The sequence below is a fragment of the Pinus tabuliformis genome, chromosome 2_2 (genome assembly GCF_031772625.1).
Source record: "Pinus tabuliformis cultivar Carrire ecotype Pingquan chromosome 2_2, CPIR1, whole genome shotgun sequence".
NCBI classification, from domain to species: domain Eukaryota; kingdom Viridiplantae; phylum Streptophyta; class Pinopsida; order Pinales; family Pinaceae; genus Pinus; species Pinus tabuliformis.
The window spans coordinates 309,229,915-309,253,015 of NC_142300.1; positions in this window are offsets into that span (position 1 = coordinate 309,229,915).

Consider the following 23,101-nt stretch of genomic DNA (forward strand, 5'->3'; position numbering starts at 1 on the left):
GTTATTTCTACTGTAACTCTATATTTATGGTTATATCTATATGTTCTTGTTTAAGTTCAGATTAGTGGTATCAAAGTGGTATTCTCTTTCTCTGTTTTTCTTTGCATGTCCCCAATGAGGTCGAGATATTAGGAGTTAGGGCTCGAACTAGTCGAACCTTTGGAAGACCATCCTCGCAAATCCCGATGGCCTCCCATTGCGAGAGAGATGAAAGACGAGGGGGAAAGAGATCCTTTCAAAATATTTCTTGAAGAATCCCTCGAGTGATGGAGGAATGCAATGATAGACAAATTTTCCTAGATCCTTCAGCGGCTACCCAAAGGGGCACATCTCCTTCAAGTAGCTACTCTGAAACCACCACACCATTTAAGGTGCAAGTTAATTTTGGAATCCCCATATTTGAAGGTTAGATAAATGTGGACATCATAGATAAATGGTTAAATTTGCTAGAAGGATATTTTTTTGTTCATGATTTTTCCAAACAATGAAAGATTACTTTTTCACTTCTCAATGTCATCCCCCACTTCAAGGACTAGTGGGAAACCTACTGTGAGAAGATGCACGAAATTATACCCTCACTATTTTTAGCCGCACCCACATGGAGTGCATTTTAGGATGCCATCAAGGAGAAATACTACCTTGTTGGGAGCTATAAGGATAAATACATGAAGTGGACTACACTGCGGTAGAGAAGGGACCAAGACTTGCCATATTTTACAAAAAATTTTCATACCCTTTGCATGAAGTTGGGTATCAAGGATTCTAAGTCACATTTGGTACTAAAGTACTATGACTACCTACACAGGTACATCCATGATGAGATGGAGTTCTTGGACATCCCCTCACTCGGCATGACTTACTGATACCCTGTCAAGATCGATAAGAATTTTAAACATAAGAAGTCAGACTTTGGATCTGTGAATCTAAAGCAAGGGAAAGGCACCCCAAACCACAAAATAAAGGACAAAGCCAAGGCAGGGTGACCCAGGACAACCCGTCGAAGCCACAAGAAGAGAACAACACCACAAAGTCAAAGAAGGACACATAAAAGTTGTTTGAGTTCCCTAAGATCCCCACTCACAACACAAGTGAGTGTCAATCCAAGCAATCGTTGATGACCGAGTTGAAGGTTTCATAATGATATGCATGTTCTAAATCTATGTCAGAAGCCAACAAGAGGAATGAAAAAGGGAACTAGATGATTCATGCAGATCACAATGCCACTTTTTCCACGACCAAGATCTAGAAAAATGAGTCCAAAGATCCAGAGGAGGGGGAGCGTCTCTTCCAATCACATATTTTGGTAAATGGTTTGCCGCCGCAATTCATTGTCGACACTAGGATCCAAAAGAACTTCATTTTAGCAGAGGTCGTGAACCAGTTGGGCCTACTGACCAAACCACACCCAAAACTAGACAAAATTGGGTGCCTTTACTGTGATGAGATCTCTGAGTTGGATAGGAGTGTCGCCTCCCCTACAACATCAGGCCCTTCACAGATGAGGTACTTTGTGATGCTGCTCCTCTTGAAGTTTGTGATGTATTATTTGGATAACCATACTTGTGGAAGGGACATGCTATATTAGAGTCATGACCTCACTCTCTTATTATTTGTTTGGGTAATACATTATACATGATACCAAAGGTAGCCCTTCCTACCTCCATCTCTTTGATCTTCTAAGAAAAGTAGTAAGATCACCTCCTAGACTGGGATTATTTTTTCTTTTGGGTTCACTCTCAAAGTAAGGGGAAGATCGTAGCCACATCCATGGCCCCTGAGAAGGGTTCCTCCATGGAGTAGAAGCAGGTGGATACGGTTGTGGAAAAATACAGTGACATATTCTCCTCACCGACATGGGTAATCTTGCACTGTCAGGTCAACCATCCATGAACCTAGGAAGAGAGTCATTGTTATGTGCATCAAATTTATAATAAATCTCTCCATAGCTCGAATGGTTGCAGTCTGTTTCAAGTGGGTCTAGGATTTCAACCATTGTGTTTGATTGATGTTGCCATCCCTCATGTGACTACAGAGACAACATCCACACATGTATTTTCCATGGTTGATAAAGAAACCATATTTATTAAACAAATCCAACACATCCGCCAACAGGTTCATGACATCTTGGAGAAGTCAAATCCCAGGTACAAGTAGCGACATGACCAACATCGATTGCCACACAAGTTTCAAGTGGGCAACAAAGTTTGGTTTCATTTGTAGAGAGATAGCCTTACTAGAGCCCAACAGAAGCTCAAACCACTTCGATATTGTCCTTAAAACATTAGCAAGGTTGTGCGAGACAATGCTTTTAGGCTCTACATTCCCCCATTTCTCTGCCTGCATCCAATGTTCGATGTGGACAACCTCAACCACACTTCCCACCATTACTGACACATCAGACATTGCAAAACAACTCACACCAATAGAGTTAAACCCAGACTGCATGGAATACGTCACATCTAATCATATTATGGACACATAGGTCAATAACACTCGCGAAAAGAAGATCCAACTATATCAGGTTGTCAAAGTTGGCCAACTCCTACACTAAGGAAAGTGGGTTGCCAGGGACCAAGTTTAGCAGAAGTTTCCCCATCTCATGGAGGCATTCAACACAATGGGGACCATTACTTCCTAGGGGGGAGGAATGGTCTAGGTTTATGTTGGTGGCCACTCACCTATTCCGCTTGGATCCCCACCACTATATGTTTCAGTCTTCCAGTGTCCTTTGTTGTAGCACAATTTACTATTTTTTGTAGTTTTTCACGTCGTGAACTTCCGAAGCCGTTTTGAGGCCCTAAACAACGTTTTTTTTGGGAAAACCAAGGTCATCATGATTATTTGACCAATATTGGCCACTTAGAAGTTGTATTCCTTAGATGTATCTTTATAACGAGGTATTGTGCACATCAAACGAAGATCGTATGCCAAAGTTACGACCTCGAGAAGTTGATGTACCAATTTAACCAAATAGGGCCCATAGTTTTGGCACTTCATCTCCTAGGGTTAGGTTTTTTACAATTTTCCATCATTTATAAATAATAAATAGGCCTTTGAGCTTCATTGTAACACAGTTAAGAGGTATGTGGCCACCACATCTCTTCTCATAGGTAAGCTACCATCACCCGAGTTAGTCTTATTCCCATTTTGTTTGTAAGCATATTTCAGTATTAGATATTAATGAAATGAAGTGTTATTTCTGTAGCATCTCTATATTTATGGTTATATCTATAATTTTTTGCATTCTTGTTTAAGTTCAGATCAATTCTTCAAGTATCTAGTGGGGGATCACATCCATCTGCAGAATCAAGTGATGCTACTCAAGCTTAGATCGATGGAGGAGCTTTATGTATAGGCAAAATACCTTGAGAACATATGCTTGAAGAAAGGGAGATGAAGTGGATCAAAGTATAAGGAGAAAAAAGATGCTCCTAAGGAGGGTAATAAGAAGCTAAAAGGGAGAAAAACTAAACAAAAGACAACTACAACACATTAGCGCAAGGATCGCAGTAATGACTACAACCACCGCAACAATGAAAACCTTATAGAGGAGAAGTGTTGGAATTTGTATCCATAGCTTAACCCAAAGAAAGAAAAAAAATACAATAAGAAGAAAAATCTCATAGCCACCAATTTGAGAAACCAAGTCGAAATAACTTAGATGTGGATGAGAAGATTTTCTTTCTATCAATGCAAAAGAAGGTGAATTTGAGTAGCCTTCAACAACAGGAAGAGAAAGAAATGACCAACCTATTCCATAGAAAGATACATGTCAAGAAGGAAAACATTGATTCTCTATTTGACTCAAGATCACAAGTGAATCTCATTGCAACATACTTTGTCAAAAAATTTAGATTGGAAGTTCGTGATCAACTGATGCCATATCCATTGAGATGGGTAAATAAAGATGCAAAGTTGAAGATAAGAAAACAATGAAAAAATAGATTTTCCATCGTTTCTAATTTTATTGGTGAAGTAGAATGAGACATAGTTCCCCTTGATGCATGTGGAGTCATGTTTGGAAGTCCCTACATGCACATGTGACATGCAATATCCATCTGGAGAGACAACTAGTACCAGATTGTAAAGGATGGGAAATCATTCACCATCAATGTGCATAAAGGCAAGTAAAAACTTTCATTGGTAAGTTCCAACCAACCTAAGAAATTATTTAGTTCCAACAAGAAGTATGTTTTACTATTTTTAGGAGAAAATCAATCTATAGAAGAGTGTGTAAGAGGGAAGGCATCCCTTGACGGGGGAACTAGGAAATAGAAACATCAACTAGAAGAGTTTTTGTGGACACATAGGGATGTTTTTCGGGAGCCTAAAGGGTTAACACCCAAGAAGGAATTCGAGCATGAGATCCAGCTATTACCAGACTCACCATTGTCAAACATTAGATTGTATGGGTAGCTTGTTATAAAAGTAAGTGAGGTAAAGAAACAATTGCAACAACTATTGGAACAAGGTTTCATTTGACCAAGTACATAACCATGTGGGTCACCTATCATTATTGTGCCAAAGGATGATGCAAGTTGGAAAATGTGTGTTGATTATAGTGAATTGAACAAGATCACACTCAAGAACAGGTTCCCCCTTCCTAGGATAAATGATCTATTGGATCAACTACAATAATAAAAATACATTACCAAGGTAGGCTTAAAGTCTAGATATCACCAGGTTGGAGTAAAAGAAGAAGATACCTAGAAAACCATCTTTAAAACCAGGCAAGCTTTGTATGAGTGCTCCGTAATGCCATTTGTCCTATGCAATGCACCAGCTATGTTTATGAGGTTTATGAATGATATATTGCACCATTTTATAGATTAATTTGTTATTATCTATTTGGATGATATACTAGTATATAGTTCTATCTATGACGAGCACATAACACATTTGATGTAGGTGTTAGAGACATTAAAGAAGCACCAACTGGTAGGAAATCTCAAGAACTGTGAGTTTGCACAATAGTATTTGGTGTAATTGGGGTATGTGATAGGTTGAGGAGAGTTTAGGATAAACCCTACGAAGATAGGGGCCATGATAAAATTGCCATTGCCTAATGTTTCTAAGGTTAGGAATTTGATTGGGGTGGCACAATACTTGAGGAGATGCATAGTCTCATTTTAAAGGGTCAGAAGAAGGCCTTTGAGGAGATAAAGAAGAAGATTACTGATTAGTCAAACACCAGTTATGGCATTACCAAACTTTCAACAACCCTTTGAAGTGGAGACAGATGTGATTGCATATTCTATGGGAGTGGTATTAATGCAGGGTGGGAGGCCTGTATGCTACCATTTTGAAGTATTTCATGGGGTAGCTCTTAAATACCCCACCTATGACAAGGAGCTCTATGCCTTGGTGGAAGATATGAAGAAGTGGAAGCACTATTTGATGGTAAAGAAGGTATTAATCCACACATATCACCAATCACTATAGTATCTGCAAGCTCGGAGTAAGTTATAACATACTGGACACTACAAGTGGATGGGGTTTTTGAAACAATTTCATTTAGTCGTCAATTATAAGAAGGGAAGCACAAAAGATTTGAACGACATGCTTTCAAGGCCACCCACATCAAATTTCACACCTTTGGGAACTATGATGTGGATAGAGCCATTCATCCATGATGCATACAAAGAGGAATATTTGGAGGATGATGACTTCAAGGAGGTGTTTTAGTAGTTGTAGAACCAAAATCATGTGCAAAAATGTGATAACATCATTGACTACCATCTCCGACATAAATTATTGTATGGGATAGATACACTATGTGTTCCAAAAGGTGAGCATTTGAAGTTGATCAAAGAGGATCACACCTCCAAGGTTGCAAGGAAAGTTGGTGTAGGGAAGATAGTGGCCAACTTGAAAAGGTATGTGTATTGGTCAAAGATGCAAGAACACGTAGCTAGGTTCATAAGAGGATGCATGCTTTGTTGAATCAACAAGCCTAGAAACATGAAACACAGTCTATATCTTCCCTTTCCTATACCCACTCGTCCTCAAGAAAACATTTCCATGGACTTTTTGGGAGGTTTATGAACAATGAGAAAGGGACATGACTACTTGTCCATGCAATATGACAGGTTTCGCAAGATGTATTTTTATAACATGTAAAAAGACCATCGGTGGGAAAGAATCAACTAATTTTTCTTTGCACAGGTATGGGTGCACTTTGGGATACCAAGGAACATCATTTCAGACAAGGACATGAGATTTCTTAGTGCATTTTGAACTATATTGTGGGAGAAGATGGAAACAAAGTTGAAGAGGTATACAACCAGAAGATTCCAAAGACCTCGGATGAAAATATGGTATATATAAAACACTCTTATAACAGAGTGGTCCATGATTCCATTGGTAGGTCCCCATTTGAAACTTGTTCTGGATATTTTACACCTTCACCTTTGGATCTTGCATATGGGTAGCAAGGAGTGAGGAAGGGTCTTACAGGACATGCCCTGAGGCCTAAGAGAATTGTTGAGAAGATCAAATAGATCTATATTCAGGTACAAGAGACACTGGAGAATTCATAAGAAAAATGAAAGGCCGTGCATGATCAAAATGGAATAGATAAGTTGTTCAAGGTGGGAGACAAAGTATGGTTACAAGTGAACAATGAGAGGCTACAAGTTCCTAGTAAGACAATCAAGGCTCTGCTATATGGTCCCTTTCAGATACTAGAAAAGGTGGGAGATAATTCCTATAAACTCGTCCTACCTCCATACATGAACATTTACTTAGTTGTGAATGTAGATAATATGAAGCTCTATGAGCCTTCCATGCTAGACCAAGAAGAGGAACAAGTCCTACCTTTTATGGAGGATTTGACACCATATGCTTCGGTAGAGTTGACAAAGGATACAATTTTGCAAAAGTGGTCTAGAATTACAAGATGGGGGGGGGGGGGCATGAAAATTAGTAGATTGAGTTGAAAGCACAATTTCTAGATAAAGCTAAATGGTACACCCATGAGAATGTGGAGGAAACATTTTGTCACCTTCTTTATTAGAATCTTTTGGGAACCAAAAGCCTCCCAAAAGGGGGAGCCATGATCCAAATTGGATTATTATATCATTTTTCATCCATCTCAATAGTTTTAGAGTGGAAAGAGTGGAGGAATAAACTGTTAAAATTGGCAAGTAGGGCCAAACTCCATGTGGGTCATATTATTAATGGAAGCTGATATTTTTCTTAGATCCCTGTCATTGAGAGGTGTAGGATTGATCTAAAGATCATCCAATTCCAATAAGTATTCATGGAGATATGAGTTTATTTGTGTTATGGGACAATTTGTTAAGGTCGACCAACAACCAAATAAACCGCACTTGTGCTCAACACTTTAGTATAAATAGAGGTGGCCTTCAAGTCATTTCAACAGACTTGGGATCTCTTCCTCTCTACTTTTCTTTGGGTTTTAGTAGGAGGAGAGATCCTAAGGGATAACGTTACCCTAATCTAGAGGGCAAAAGTCGGAACTGCCGAGAACTATCGGGAACTGCCGTAACTATTGAGAACAGCCGGAACTGCTGAAACTGCTAGGAATAGTCGGAATGGCTGGAACTATCAGAACTGCCAGAACTATCTGGAACTTCTAGAAATATGAGGAAAAGTTAGTACTATCGGAACTGTCGAAACTGTCAGGAAAAGCCGAAAAAGCTGGAACTACCGTAACTACTTGGAACATCCGGAATTGCCTGAACTGCCAAAACTGTCATAACAAGCGGGAGATTTGACATAGAGGGAAGATTCTGGAACTGTCGGGAACTTCTAGGAACTATCGAGACTGTCGGGAACTGCCGGGAACTACCGAGAACTGTCGGGAATACTGGGAACTGCCGGAACTGCCAGGAACTGCCGGAACTGCCGGGAACTGCCAGAACTGTCGGGGCTGCCGGGAACTGCCGGAACTGCTGGGAATTGGTGGAACTACCGGGAACAACTGGGAACTGCCAGAACTGTTGAAACAGCCAGGAACTGCCAGAACTGTTGGGAACTACCGAAACTACCAGAACTACCAGGAACAGCTGGAACAGCCGGAACAACCAGAACTGCCGGGAACTACCAGAATTGTTGAGAATTGTCGGAGCATCTGTCTTGGAAGGACAATAGCATGCAAGGGACAACTAAATAACATTGAGATAATTGTATGCTACTTAGCAGCAAATACACCAAGCATGAAATTTTACAGCTAGCATGCAAGGGACAACTAGCATGCAACAGCAAGCATGCTAAGGAGAACAAGCATTCTAAGGACAACAAGCATGAAAGGGAAAACAAGCAAGAAAGGGACAAAAGGCATGCTATGAACAACAAGCAAGCAAGGGAAAACAGGAAAGCAAGGTGCATCCAGAGCATACTCCAGTATGGCAACATGGTGTAGCAATGACACATAACGCAGTATAGTGATGGGTACAGTCATGATAATTGAAGCATGATGAGATGTGACATAGTGATGATGGGTGCAACATGGTGCAACGTGGTGAGGTGCAACATGATGATGAAATGTAGCACAACGATAGGTGAATGAGTCACCTTGGAGAATCAGTTGAAGCAACATTTCTTCCACTGATCTCATGTATCATCTTCTTAGAGATGATCTATGCTCTTACCGAGATAACTCAATGTGTTGACTTATGTTGTAAACATACTATCTCTCTCTCTCTCTGCTGAACTATTGAAGAACATATAAGAAGAATTGATCACGGGTTTCTCAACATTGGGGTTTGTCCCTAGCTAGCACCATATTTTGTGTCCTCTTGTCTTGGCTTGTCTTCTGTGATTTATGTTTATGTTCTATCTACAGTTTACTTTAATGTTGATGTGATTGCTAATCTGGAAAAGATATTGAGCTAACTTTGAAAATTGAAATAAATTTCTCTAAGCGTAGAACATACCTAAAATTAACATGGTATCAGAGTTAAGGTGAAGGAAATGCCCAAGCAAGAGTCAAAGAGCATTCACCGAAGACAGTTGGGAAAGAAAAAAAAGGATCAATGGATTCCTCATCCCTCTTCAAATTCACCAAGGGTGAAGTCGAAGCAGAGAATATTATCATAATGGCACAACAGAAGTTTCTGATGGCCTACCTAAAGATCACTGCAATGGGAAGTCCGGATCTAAGGGTGGAAGGAAAGGCAGAAGCCTTGGTTGTAATAAGTTCATCCATTATGTGAAGGAGTGTCTGAGGTAGGGACACATCACTTGATGATGATAACAATCATTCCAGGGACATCTTCAATGATCAGAGGAATGACAGGTAATGGAGGTCATCAAGGAAATGACCGACTCTTCAGAGAAAGCAAGGAACCCCAGTTATGAACAATCAATTGTTGTTTCTAATAATATAAAGAAGTGTTATCTTGTATTGGCCCTCTCCTTCAAATTATTTTGGAATATGGGTTACTAATCATAGTGCTTCAAGGCACCTCATCGGATAGAAGGGTGCTCTCTCGAATTTGGTAGAGACAGAAACAACCGTGGGATTATACTTGGAGTCAATGCCCCCTATCCCGAAATGTTGTAGGGAATGTTACCCCTCAATTGAATGAGGGTAACTCTATTCATTTAAAGAATCTCTTTTATGTAGCTAATCGCAAGAAGAACCTAGTGTTCATCTCGGAAATGGAAGTCAAAGGTTTTAGGGTGGCATTCATCGATGGAAAGGTACGTGTTAAAAAACTAGAATTGTGAAAGATGCTTTTCTCATGGGTTCAGGGTTGGAAATTTGTATCAAGTTGCAGGATGGTCCATTGGGGATCATGTCAGTTGACATATCGCATCTATAACACCAGAGGTCTACCTATGGGGCCTTACCTGACGACATTCAGATGGTAATAGGGATGCCTGAATTCAAGAAGAGCATCAAGGTACATCTCTGAGAGGTGGTCAATATTCAGGTGAGGAGTTTGTAGGGTTTTTTCATTCAAAATGCTTTGGGAAGCTGTAGATTTGTTTATCTTATTTAATTAATCACTACCTGGCTTAAGGATTAGGCTTAGGACCTCTGAATAGTGTGAAAAGATGAAAACAATTTGCAGAAAGGTTTTTTGGATGCAAAAATGGTTTGCTTTAGGTTGGTCAGGCTTTTAAATGTTTTAATTGATTAAAGTCATTAAAAATGTTGTGCAAAGCTTTAGTAGAGGCCTTTCGGTACTTTCGGAATACCTGGAAATCAGAGATTTGGTATGCAGACAAGTTCTCTAGGGTAGCGGAGGCTTTCTAAGGCTTCAATGGTCTTTATGTTGCTTCAAATCGAAGTCTGCAACATCTTCTGGTTGTAAATAGGTTAAAATAGATGAGCAGAGTTTTTGGGCATTAGAATTGGTCGGCAAAGGTTCTTTGTGACAAAATAACAATGAAAAGGATAGAAAGGGTGGCTTTTTGGTTTTTAACCAACAGTGGTTAACCTTGGGTGCGGGGTTAAGTTTGAATAGTAGGAGGTTTCATCTTATGTGAGGAGGTGGTATTATGGTTCATCACACCACTTTTGAGTGGTAGGGTGGTATTTTTTCAGAGGGCGTGATATAATGGTTGGCTACCACATAGCAGAAAGGCAGGCCAAGAAAACTACAAATCTCGCATGATTTTGAGATAGTAACAGTCAGACATCGCAGCACGCAATATGGGATATGGACCGTTGGATCTGGAGGTGGGTGATTGGAGGGTTATCACATGGTGGAGTTATGAGGAATGAGTCAGGGTGTGGGGTCGGGTTTAATTAAAATGTAGCGGGAAGTAATATATGCGATGGGTATTAAAATAAAAGTGGGGACCACGGGTTATACGACGGAGGGTTATAACCCATATGCAAAGGTTTTTAGGGATCGGGGATATAATATAGTGGGAGGGTGAAATATATAAAGCAAGAATAAATGTATAAAAAATATAGGTTAGAATAATATAAAGGGTTTGGGGAATATGATAGCGGGTGTTAGAAAAACATTTGGGATGAGTTAAAAGGGTGTCGGGGAGGGTTTTTCAATGGGGCCCGATACATTTTAACGTTTTAAAATTAGGATAAGGGGGTTTTAGTAGGCTTACAAGGGAAAATGAGATGAAATAATGGAAAAAGTTAAAATGAAGGGGAAGAGATATTTTTACAAGGGGAAATGAAGAAGGAAGGGTCCTTTGTTATCAAGAAGGGGAAAAATATTAGGGAATGAAAAGTAATGAAGGGGTAATGAATGGAAATTAATAAATTAGACATGTAAGGGGTTTAGTTAAATGAGAGGAAATTAGTGAATGAGCTTTAGTATTCAGGCTTAAACCTATATAGAACTTTTATGGTAATTACCCAAAGTAATATATGACATTTTTTAATGTCCTCTTTTTTTGATAATTCCTCCTACATATGAAACGTAGGATTAGGAATGATGAAGGTGCATTTGAGCTGGAAACCTTATGCATTCCAAAACCTCTTTTACCTACCCCTTATTTACCATAGCATTTTTTCTTCATTTATTGGGTGCATTTGAGCTTGGTTACCCTTTATTTATTTTTCTTTGGTAAGCAAACTATCTAATTCTAATCATATAACTACAAATGGCTCAGATTAAACTATTGAACTCATTATTATTCTCTACCTAACTACTGATCTACCAAGATTAAATAGTTTGGCTAGATATTTATTTTCTATCCATCAACATGAAATTTAAAGCATGAATGAACCAAGATTAAACTATTTGACCATAATGGATTGTGGAATTTTTGACAAGCTGCACACAATCTTATTTTGCAAGGCAAAAGTAGTGGCATTTGAATTTGCATCACTTTTAGAATCTATTTTTTTATCTCTTTTGGGTGGGGTTCATATTTTATTTTCTTTTTTGATCCTTTTCTTTTTGTCCTTTGATTCTTATTTTAGGACTTACCCTCTTTACATTTTTTATTTTTAATATGGGAAAACATTTTGTAGAAAGCAAAAGGATGTATAATATTAGAAGACTTAACCATAGTCAATTCAAAATTTTGAATCCTATTATTATAGGACCCTAACACTCCCATGGATAACTTCATATTATGGCACTTTCTAGAGAAATTTATGGTTCTTCCATTTGCAACCAATAGTTTACAGTCTGGTGCTGGATATAGGAAGCAATTCAATTCCTTGGCTATCTTACAGTGAATTAAATTATGGGTACTACCTGAATCAATCAACACCATTACCTTTTTCTTCTTGATATGTCCTTCTATCTTGAGGGTTTGAGCAGTGGTAATTCCTGCCAATGCATTACGAGATATGGTTGGATTCATTTCTTCTTTCTCTAGGGTTGGTTCCTAGTGAATATTCTCTTCTTTTGATGTTTCTTGTTCCTTTTCTTCCTCCTCTTCACAATCTATGAAAAATAATTTATTCTTAGCACACTTATCACCTTTAGTGTATTTAATATCACAACTATGACAAAGCCCTTTTGCTCTTTTTTCTTCCAATTGTTGTGGTGTCAACCTTGTATGTTGTGGACGGCTAGGGGCAGCAACACTTCCATATTTATAGTTGTGAGTGGTAGGATTCCTTGTTTCCATAGTTTTTGTTTCAATTTTTTCTTGCCAACCTGAATGCCTTTTCCAATCAATTAGGTTCCCAAAGGCGAACCTCATGTTCGATGTTATCCTTTAAGGTCCCTATGAACACATCAATCCTATGTTCCTTTGGAATATCATTTACCCTTATATTCAATTTTTGGAAGTACTCAATGTGTTTCACCATTGAACCCTTTTGTTTGAGACTTACCAATGGACTAAAGAAGGTTTTTCTCTTTGTATCCTCATAATGTTCCATCATTTCCTCTGTCAAAATTGACCAAGCGACAATAGTTTTACGAAAGAAAAATCATCAAGACCATACAAACTGATTGGGTTCCAAATATAAAGTTGCAATCCATACCTTTTGTGTGTTTTGCACATTATGGAGATTGAAATATTGCTCCATCTGTAGTATCCATGTTACAGAATCCTTTCCATCAAACTTCCTCATATCGATCTTTGGAACATGGTGGGTCTTCGATCCAATGTTGGAGTCTATGAAATCATGATTAACATTTATTTTTTTTCTCATCATGAGCTTCATCTAATACCTTTCTGCCATTAGGAAGCATTTTTTGTAGCAAACTTTTCAAACCATCCTTGAAACCTTCCCTATTTGCTTTTAAACCATTCTTAAAATCTTCCATATTATCTTTCATGTTAACCATATTAGATTTCATGTCATACATATTATATTTCATGCCATTCTTCAATCCTTCCATGTCTAATTTTAAGTTATTCTTCAAACCATCCATCTTGGCTTCCATTTCACTTTTAGTTATAGTTCTTTGTGAGAGCGAAAATTGTTGCACTTGGTCTCGTAATTTTGATATATCATGTTGCATTTATTCTTCTTCTTCATGCAACATAGTAGAACTTTCGTTTTTCTTACTAGGTGTTTCCGTTTTCTTTCTTGGGGAATAAATTAATGAGTATTATGCTTCACTACGCCCTTTGAATCACTTCAAATTATTTTTTCAAACAAAACTTATGGAAATTTTATAAAAAACACGCTTTTTTTTCTTTGTAGGAGCTCGATATTGAATCTGTTGTATATCTGTAATGGAGGATCTCGAAGGTCTAAAATTTCATTGTGTGGTATCACTCTAAGTCCTATTTTCAACCCCACAAGTCTAATTGAGATAGGATTCTCCAAGAAACTGCTATGCCCAATCTCCCAAATGGCCTGATTATAGATTGGTTCAGTAGAGCTAACTTGTATGAAGAGCCATGTGTCACTGGCTCGAACTTCAGACCTAAAAATGATAACCAACAAACTAAAGTCTATCTACTCTCTGTCACGTTCTCCAAAATTTGAATCCCATGCTGAGAGAGAAATTTATGACAATTTTCCCAAGGTCACCTGTTTGATATGGAATTTGGGAGCCTGAAAAAACCCTAACTTCCCTTGATCATATCTCCGGAAATATAGTGAGACAAGATTTGAAATTTAGAGACAATGTTCATTAAGATTTCTTCTCAAACAATTTTTTTTTAGCTTCTAAAGCTTCATATATAAATATTTATAGTGAAAATTCCATGAGGACCCGTTTGAAGAAGAGAAACCCTAGAATCCAAAGATCTCATACCAAATGTTATGTAACCAACTCACAAAAAGATAGAAAAGATAGATCAATGAATTCAAAATCAGCCTCTTTGAGGGGGAAATGTCATTTACGTTACACAAATGAACAAATCTTGGATGATTCAAATGAAAAAACCTCCTTTCTCTATATAGGAGTCTAAGGGGTCACAATATAATCAGAGCTGACATAACAATAATAATGTAAGGGCACATCAAGAACAATAGTGGGCTTCTATGGGGCACAATAATAACAATATGGGGAAAACATGGGAACAACAATAACAATATGGGGAAAACATGGGAACAACAATAACAATAAGGGCTACAATGACAATAATAATGGGGAATGCACTACTATTAGAGGGACCTAACAATCTGAAATCTTCTAGAGAATTTTTAGGCATCAAATGACATTTATTGGGGGTAAATTATTTTTTTCTTTATCCTCACAACGTTTTTCATATTCTACACATATAAACGTTTCCAAAAACATAAGAATTACACCAATTGGAGTCTGTATGCAAAAGTTATGCCACTTAGAAGTTGATCTTCCTATTTTCACCACTATAATCTGAGAGGATGCCACATCAACCCCCATTATTCATGGAAAGTGGTCTACCCATGTGATTATAATGAAGAATTATATATAAGAGTTGATATTATAACTCTAGTTAAGAGTTGAGGTAGTCAAACCTAACCACTAGCTAGCTACCGGGCGACTAGGAGGAAAATGGGTTCCATTATTTTCGAGTGCATTTTTTCCATATATGAGAAAGAATAGCCAAGAGGGATAGGTTATAGAGCACACAAAGAATATTTTTTCACTGTATTATCCCGTAGGCCACGAGTCATGTTTCATTGTCCCACAACCATTTTCTATTTAGACAAAGAGTGTTAAATCATGGTTTGTGAGTTTCATTTTATATTTACCTATTTTATGCATAATTTTAATTTGCATGCATATGTAAATAATTGTAATCTACAAATCCATAAATATAAAGAGAAATAAAATCCTAATAGTGTAGATTTCATATATTTGAATATAGTTTTATCTCTATTTTGATGAACTACCCAGTGGAATATCCACAATTGTTTACAAATCATATTGGCAACAAAGCATGATTCATTGGGTATATTGTGGAGTTTTTGAAGGGATCTTGATTGGAGAAGACAAATGTTGTAAAACCCTAGTTATGGATGATGAATATGTTAATAACCCTCTTGATCCTGCGAAGAAGAGGTTTTTGTGGTTGGAAGCACAAGCAATGTATATAAACTGTAATGTAAATATCTTCATGTCATCCCTGAGAAATAATCTTGGGAAATTTGGAGAAGATGGGGGGTCTAATGCAAAGCACAAATTAGAGGTGAGATCACAAGATTGAGAAGAAATAGAGAACGAGTCGAATAAAGACCTCAAAAAAGGTCAACCGAGTTCAAGTGTCACGAATCATTTACATTTGTTGAAAATACCAACAAGAGATGCTAAAAAGAGAAGTGCTAAAAATAACACTACTATAAATAGCATTTCGGGATACATTCCAATTTTAGTTAGTCCCTGAACTAAAATTGAGAATTAAAATTCAAATTTGATTTTAGCAGTTGTTTGAAAAATAGTTAATTAATTCATCTTGAGTTAATTAGTTGTAGAAAATCAAACATGAAGTCTATGTGAAGACATGCAACAGTTTCCCCTTTGATTGAGGAAGTTATCCCTTGATTAAGGAGATCATGATGAGTTGTACTTTGAGTTGTAATTACTTAGCTTAGTTAACTGAGTTAAGTCTAGTTAGATTAGTTCCAATAGTTTGTGGAACTGATTGTGAGTTCAGTTAGTTAATGCATGCATGCATGTAACTGCTGCACTTTAGATAACTGAATATTCTCTCATAAATAACTCATGCATGTTAGTTCAGTCAGAAACCCAGTTGAGATCAGATGATGGGATAGTGTACTATCAGTTGCAGGAATATTCCATTGAGGATATCACTTGCATGTAGAAGGAATTCATTCCTTGGATATTGTGTAGTTACTTCTGATCTTGATGAGTTGTGTGAGAGGTCAATTCACACAGGTGGCAGCTAGAGGACCCATGAGAAACTGCGCAAGTAAATAGGAGGCTTGGAGGACTGAGGGAAGGCATATGTTGTGTCTATTCCATCTATGAGTAGCATTGAGGGATTGTACTAAGAGTTGGATAGCTTGTGATCTAAAGCTTTGTGTATTCCGAACATATTTCCACTTGTATGATAATACAGAGATCAGGGTTTTTAGCTGAGGCTTTCCCTAGAATATTATTTTATGTTCATGTGTGATTGATTCCTCAGTCTCTTTTATATGTGTTCTATTTGATCTTTCTCATAATCGATTAAGCTTCTGCAAGTTTGTTTGTAGAAGTAGATCAAGTATTTTTCTTTAGTATATTACATAATCTGTTGATCTACAGTGACAAATTCTACATGGTATTAGAGCAAATTTAATCAAAGAAAAGAAAAATATACAAAGAAGGGAGAAGTTCGAAGTTTGAAATTCTTATCACATCTCAAATTTCACCAATGGCGTTCAACAGTTTGAGACTCGAGTATGCCCTTGATGGTAGCTCAAATTATATAGTCTGGAAGGATCGCATGGAAGCGATATTAGAGGACAACGGTCTAAAGGACTTATTGATCAAGAAGTCCCCAAGCCAGCAATAGCTAATGCCTAAGAATTGGTGGAGTGGAAGAAATGTGTGGCTAGAGCAAGGAGAATCCTCCTGGTAAGAGTTCAATACCACATAGTCTCGAGTCTCCATGGGAAGGAGACACCATTTTCAATGTGGAAAATATTGAAATATCTATATCAGAACAACAATGATCAGAGTAAGCTGGCACTGAAAGACAAGATTCAGAAAATCAAGTGTGAAAAGGGCAACACGCTCTCTACATATATGAACAAGCTCACCACCTATAGGGATGAGCTTGGAAGTGTAGGGATCACGACAGCTGATGATGACATGGTGAGTCTTGCTCTCCACGGTCTTCCTAAGAGCTGGCATAGCTACCAAAACTCAGTAAATGGAAGAGAGAAACTGCCAGATTGGGAACGACTTTGGTTGGATCTGATGCAGGAGTAGATAAGAAGAAGCACCGGAGATGGATCTTCATCAAAGCAAGATGATGAAGAAAATCTAGCCTTAGTGAGTAAGGTGAGGAAAGGGAAAGGGAAGGCGTCCCATTCCAAATCTAGTTCTTCCCATGGTGGGAAGAAGATTTACAAATTGAAAGTGAGATGCTTTCATTGTCATGAGGTGGGCCATTACTCTATGAATTGTCCATAGAAAAATCCAAGAAGGGATCCTTGAAGGGATCAGATGGTGAGGCACTAGCATCACAGTTCGAATTGGATTTCTCCCTAATCGCATGCATGGTTTCATCGATGGTGGGATGTGTTTGGTACCTGGATAGTAGAGCATCATTCCACATGACCAGCGACAAGAATCTTTTCAGTACCTTGGAGGAGAAGGATCTACAGATGCAGATCGAGATGGGCGATGATGGAGAGTACCGTGTTTCAGGTGAAGGTATGGTTGTGTTTCAAAGGGAGCATGGAACTCCTCTCACCCTAACTGATGTAAAGTATGTACCGGGTCTGAAGAATAACCTTGTGTCCATCGCTATGGTGGAAGACAAAGGCTATGATGTAGTCTTTAGTAAAGGAAAGGTATTCCTAGGGCATATTGGCACTAGACAGACCAAGAGGATTGGGATTCGAGTTAAGAATCTCTACAAGCTGGAGTAAGATGACTGTGCTACATTGAGTTCCAAAGCAGAGTTAGTGAAGAGCTAAGATTTTGGTGAGCTATGGCATAGAAGATTGGGCCACTTGCACCATGGGGCCTTGAAGATCATGCAACAGATTTCTATCAGACTTCCCAAGGGAAAAATGGAGCAGACGGATACATGCAAAGGTTGTACCTTGGGTAAGTATGCAAAATATTCCTTTTAGGATTGAGACAGTAGAGTTGGAGCAATCCTGGAGTGAGTTCACACAGATGTGTGTGAACCATTCTCTATAGCCTCCACCTCTAAACAAAGGTACTATGTTATTTTTATTGATGATTTTTCTCATAGATGTTGGATCTACTTTATGTAGAAGAAGGATCAAACCTTCTCAAGGTTTTTTGAATGTAAAGCCTTGGCAAAGAAAGAATCTGGAAAGAAGATAAGGGCCTTGCGTAATGACAATGGTGGAGAGTATGTCTCCCAATAGTTTAAGGGCTTTTGTGCAGCAGAAGGAATTAAATGGGAGTTGACGGCAACCCATAACCCATAGCAGAATGCGGTGGCTGAAAGGAAGAACATATCGATTGTGGGAGCAACTCGAGCGACGTTGCATGACCAAATCCTACCACTTCATTTGTGGGCTGAGGCATGAAATACAACAGTATACTTGCAGAACAGAACCCTCCATCGTATACTGGGAATGAAGACACCGATGGAAGCCTTTTTTGGGAAGAGACCAGATGTGAGTCAGTTCAGGATCTTTGGATCATCAGTTTATTTCCATGTGACCAAAGATGCCCGTAAGAAGCTAGATCCAATAGCTGAGTTGGGGATAGTTGTGGGGTACACTGATACACCCCACAACTATCGGGTGTTCTTTCCTACCAATAAGAGGACAGTGGTACACAAAGATCTGAAGTTCGATGAGGAGAAATCCATGTGAGTATCACTTGAGAGGGAGCTCAAGTTGCATGTAGAGGAGGAACTTTTAGTTCCTAGGGAGGAGGAGCCTCAAACTAATGCAGAGCAGCCACATGTAGAGGATTCGGGAGTGGAGACATCCACTCTTGCAGAGTCTTCTAGAGATGGGCGGGAACACTAAAGGGAAGCTGATAGGTTAATGCTGGATGCGAGAGAGAATGTGGGATAGCCATCTTCTCAGCACAGACAAAGGAGGTCACTTGAGCAGTACACTGGTTACATGGCCCTGGTTGGGGAGTGTGTAGAGATCGAACCTTCTTTGTTCAAGGAAGCTGTGCAGTAACCAGTCCGGGTTGATGCAATGGTGGAGGAGTATGACTCCATCATTCGGAACTGTGTTTGGGATGTTGTCCCAAGACCAGAGGACAAGTCAGTGGTTAGTTCTCAATGGCTTTACAAGGTAAAGCAGGTAGCTGATGGCAGTGTTGAGAAACATAAGGCAAGGTTTGTTGCCCATGGTTTCTCACAGGTCGAGGGGATTGACTACGATGAGACTTTTGCTCCTGTAGCAAGGTACTCATCTATCAGATCGATGTTGGCACTATCAGCTTAGATGGGTTGGAAGATCCATCAGATGGATGTGAAGACTGCATTCCTCAATGGGAAGATTGAGGAAGAGGTGTACATTGAGTAGTCAGAAGGTTTTGAGACCTTCGATCGTGAGTCGCATGTGTGCTGACTGAAGAGGGTTTTATAAAGGCTGAAGCAAGCACCTCGTGCTTGGTACACCAGGATCAACAGCTATTTCACCAAGTTGGGCTTCACCAAGAGTGAAGCAGATGCAAACCTTTACCACATCATGGTAGAAGGTAAGTCATTGATCATTGTTCTTTATGTTGATGATCTGATTTTGATAGGTGATGATCAGTTGATTAAGTCTTGCAAGGAGGGCCTTGCAAGAGATTTTGAGATGAAAGACATGGGTCTTATGCACTAATTTCTAGGCATGGAAGTGTGGCAGAAGGATGGGGAAGTGTTTGTGTCTCAAGGTAGGTATGCCAATGAGATACTTAGGCGATTCCACATGGAGAAGTGCAAGCCCATGCAAACTCCTCTAGCTGGTAACTAGAGGAAGGAGGATGTTACTTCAGGTGAGGTATTAGCTGCTACTGTTTATCGGGAGCTTTTGGGTTCATTGATGTATCTAGTGAAAACATGACCAGATTTGTTCTTGCCGGTGAACCAGCTGAGTCAAGCTATGGTTCAGCCTACCAAGTTGTTTTTGAAGGCAACAAAGCATTTATTGAGATACCTTCGAGGCACATCTCAGTATGGATTGTGGTACAGACAGATAGAGGGAGTGAAGATTCAAGGCTTCATAGATGTATATTGGGAAGGGAGTCCATCATACCAGAAGAGCACTTCAGGAGGAATCTTCAACCTTGGTTCGGTTGCAGTTTCTTGGTACAACAGGAAACAGAGGTTAGTTGCACTTAGCTCAGCAGAGGATGAATACATGGCTGCGAGTCCGGTAGCATGTGAGGCCATTTGGATGCAAAAGATTCTAGTTGGATTGTTTGGTCAAAGGATGGATCCAACTGTGATCTACTACGATAATCAGAGTTGTATCAAACTCTCTGAGAATCCAATATTTCATGACAAGTCCAAGCACATCGATATACGGTATCATCATCTTCGAGACTGTGGGGTGAAGAGGATCTTGTTGTTGCTGTATGTTTCGACCAAGGAACAGGATGCAGATATTTTGACTAAGGTATTGTCAACATGCAAGTTCATTTCCACAGAGACAGGATTAGGGTGACTGATAATCCCTTTCTTGCTAAGAGGGAGTGTTGAAAATAGCAACAAGAAATGCTAAAAATAGAAGTGCTAAAAATAGCACTAATATAAATAGAATTTCATTGAAATTCCAAATTTAGTTAGTCCCTAAACTAAAATCGAGAATTAAAATTCGAATTTGATTTTAGCAGTTGTTTGAAAAATAATTAATTAATTCATCTTGAGTTAATTAGTTGTAGAAAATCAAACATGAAGTCTATGTGAAGACATGCAACAATTTCCCCTTTGTTTGAGGAATTTATCCCTTGATTAAGGAGATCAGGATGATTTGTACTTTGATTTTTAATTAGTTAGCTCAGTTAACTGAGTTAAGTCTAGTTAGATTAGTTCCAACAATTTGTGGAATTGATTGTGAGTTGAGCTAGTTAATGCATGCATGCATGTAACTGTTGCACTTCAGATAAATGAATATTCTCTCATAAATAGCTCATGCATGTCAGTTCAGTTAGAGACCCAGTTGAGATCAGATGATGGGACAGTGTACTAGCAGTTGCAGGAATATTCCATTGAGGATATCTCTTGCATGCAGAAGGAATTCATTCCTTGGAGATTGCGCAGTTACTTCTGATCTTGATGAGTTGTGTGAGAGGTCAATTTACACAGGTGGCAGCAAGAGGACACAAGATAAACTACGTAAGGAAATAAGAGGCTTGGAGGACTGAGGGAAGGCATATGTTGTGTCTATTCATTTTATGAGTAGCATTGAGGGATTGTAATGAGAGTTGGATAGCTTGTGAGCTAAAGCTTTGTGTAATCCGGACATATTTCCACTTGTATGATAATACAGAGATCGGGATTCTTAGTTGAGGCTTTCCCCAGAGTATTCTTTTGTGATCATGTGTGGTTGATTTCTCATTCTCTGTTATATGTGTTCTATTTAATCTTGCTCATAATCGATTAAGCTTCCACAAGTTTGTTTGTAGAAGTAGATCTAGTATTTTGCTTTAGTATATTGCATAATCTGTTGATCTACAATAAGAAATTCTACAACATTCTCTGTTCAAAATGGAAGAGAATTTCAATATCAATTTTTACAAAGGTTAGATAGATTCTCTAAATATAAATCATTTCTTGTAGTAATTAGAAGTGTATTTAAGTGTCCATCATATTGAGAAAGGACATAAGATTTCATTTGCATGGATCAAATTAGAGAGCCATGCCCTGACTTGATAGGAAAGACACACTGAGAAATTGAGGTTGGATGGAGATCCTCTAATGAATAAGTGGGAGGAATTCAAAACCCTCATAAAGTCACTATTTTAACCTATTAGGTATGTAGCAAACCAGTAGTTCTAGTAGCACTACTTTAGGGAAAAGAAATGGAAAAGCATACAAGAGTACACTATATAGTTTAGAAAGATGGGTATCTCGCCAAAGAAACCAAATTTACTCTTGATCTAGGTGGATTTTGTTGGCCACCTACTTATTCCACTTGAACCCCCATCACTATCTCTTTCAGTTTTTCAGTTTCCTTAGTTGTAGCAAATTTTACTATTTTTGACAGTTTGTCAAGTCATGAACTTCTAGAGTCATCTTGACGCCCTAAATGACATTTTTTGTTAAAAACAGTGCTAGCATGGGTCAATGACTGATGTTGGCCACTAGGAAGTGGTATTCCTTGGATATATATTTCTAATGAGGTATTGTGCATGTCAAATGAAGATTGTATGCCAAAGTTATGACCCCAAGAAGTTGATGTACCAATTTACCCAAACAAGGCCGATAGTTTTGGCGCTTCATCTCCTTCGGTTAGTTTTTTTAGGGTTTTCCATTGTTTCTCAATAGTAAATAGGCTTCCAATCCTCATTGTAAGATAGTTCAGAGGCATGTAGCTGCCACATCTATTCTCAAAGATAACCATTTCCGGAGCTAGTCTTATTCCCATTATGTTTGTAAGCATATTTCAGTATTTGATATTAATTAAATGAAGTGTTATTTCTACTACATCACTATATTTATGGTTATATCTATATGTTCTTTTCTAAGTCAATATTAGTGGTATCAAAGTGGTCTTCTCTTTCTCTGTTTTTCTTTGCATGTCCCCAACAAGGTCAGGATATAAGGAGTTAGGGCTCGAACTAGTCGAACCTTTAGAAGACTAGCCATGCAAATCCCGATGGCCTCCCATGGTGGGAGAGATGAAAGATGAGGGGGAAAGAGATCCTTTTAAAATATTTCTTGAAGAATCCCTCGAGCGATGGAGGAACGCAATGATAGACAAATTTTCCCAGATCCTTCAACGACTACCCAAAGGGGAGACATCTCCTTCAAGCAGCTACTCTTAAACCACCACACCGTTTAAGGTACAAGTTAAGTTTTGAATCGCCATATTTGAACGTTAGATAAATGTGGACATCATAGATAATGGTTAAATCTGCTAGAAGGATATTTTTTTGTTCATGATTTTTCCAACCAACAAAAGATTACTTTTTCACATCTCAAT